At 48.6% G+C, this 1,525-nt stretch overlaps 1 non-coding gene across 1 annotated transcript; it reads left to right on the top strand.

Moving 5' to 3' along the window:
• The first annotated feature begins 639 nt into the window (after positions 1-639).
• TRNAK-UUU lies at positions 640-712 on the top strand. The gene has a single exon. It is a non-coding gene; the product is annotated as a tRNA-Lys (tRNA).
• The last annotated feature ends 813 nt before the right edge of the window (positions 713-1,525 follow it).

Below are 1,525 nucleotides of genomic sequence, written 5' to 3'. Positions count from 1 at the left end.
TAGTCCTCCTTTGAGTGTAGGTTCAATTGGATTGGATGAATCTGTCAAGTCAAGGTCAACGTACGTAGCAGCAAGGATGGTGCATCGCCTCTTTCTCGTTCTCGCTCGGAAGCCAAAACGAACACGCCTGCTACCTACTGTACTGGACCTTCGACCAGGCATTCTACCCGTTGTCGAATCTCCACCAACCACCACTCCTTTCTTGTCCGGCTCTCGAAGAGTTGAGCGGGCGCTGGCCAGCAACTTCCGTGCCTGAGAATGGAAGAGGGCATAGATTCATTCTTCGTACCTGGTCCAGCCTCACAACCCTTCGCGGGTTGGTCAGACGGAATTGGACAAAGAAAAGAGAGTGCTCGACCGGAACAAGGTCAAACCATAGAACACAGCTCCTTTCGGTCGAACCCGCCGGAAAGAAAGACGACCTTACCTTTTTCGTAGATAGTCTGAGTTCGAGCGACTGACGTCTCCCCCGTTGACCTTCTTTTGTAGATAGAATCCTCAATGAGTGGAAAGGACTCCCATCCCAGACTTGCTCCGCAGTACGAGCCTCATACAGAGCCGCGCCCTTGTGATATGATAAGAAGAAAAGGGGCCAGGCCGCCCTCTTTTCTTTTCCGCACCAACCCTGATTGTCAAATCGGGTGTATAGCTCAGTTGGTAGAGCATTGGGCTTTTAACCTAATGGTCGCAGGTTCAAGTCCTGCTATACCCAAAAAGAAAAACCACTCTTGTCTTCGTAAGGATGCATAGTAGCCTGAAAAGAGCACTCTTTGGCCTTGAGACTCGCCCCTTTCTCATCAACATCTCGACTGCGCTCCTTGTTTTTTGGTTGTATAAAGGAGATCAGACTGGCTCGGTCATCGAGAGGCCGGCCTTCTCCTTATTCATTGGATAGGGCGCGGGGGAGAGTCAAGTCAAGCACTAGTTAGTTGGGGTAGGACGCACCAAAGCAGCGTTCGTTGTACTAGCGCCTTCTCTTTTTAAGCTAAACAGAGGCTCGAAAGACGGAGTACGTCCGAAGTCGTTGGCTGCCTTTTTGTAGTGCGCAAGTCAGAGTGAACTTCTTCTTCTGTTCTGCGAATCTACAAGCCATAGTTGTCGAGCAGCCAGCTAAAAGAGAGAAAGGTGATGACTCGATGTCCAAAGGCTACTACTTTTTTGCTTAAAAAAAAAAAGGGGACCAAATGACTCGGCCAACAATCAGACTTTTGCTTATTAAATCATTTGAGAACCAGTAGATGACTTTCAAACAGAACAAAAAAGCCATAGTAGAGAGCCCTCTATGCATGAATCATCACGAGATATACTAGAGATCGCGGGGTGGGGAAGAGGAATCGACGAAGAATCCAGAAAAGTAGAGCTTTGGAAAAGCGTGACGAGCAAATTCTCGTCTCGAGATGTTAGAAGGTGCTAAATCAATAGGTGCCGGAGCTGCTACAATAGCTTCAGCGGGAGCTGCTGTCGGTATTGGAAACGTCCTCAGTTCCTCGATTCATTCCGTAGCGCGAAATCCATCATTGGCTAA

The sequence above is a fragment of the Ananas comosus genome, unplaced genomic scaffold (assembly GCF_001540865.1).
Source record: "Ananas comosus cultivar F153 unplaced genomic scaffold, ASM154086v1, whole genome shotgun sequence".
Classification (NCBI taxonomy): domain Eukaryota; kingdom Viridiplantae; phylum Streptophyta; class Magnoliopsida; order Poales; family Bromeliaceae; genus Ananas; species Ananas comosus.
The sequence above is the reverse complement of the archived record's forward strand: the minus strand, read 5'-3'. Positions and strand labels throughout refer to the sequence as shown.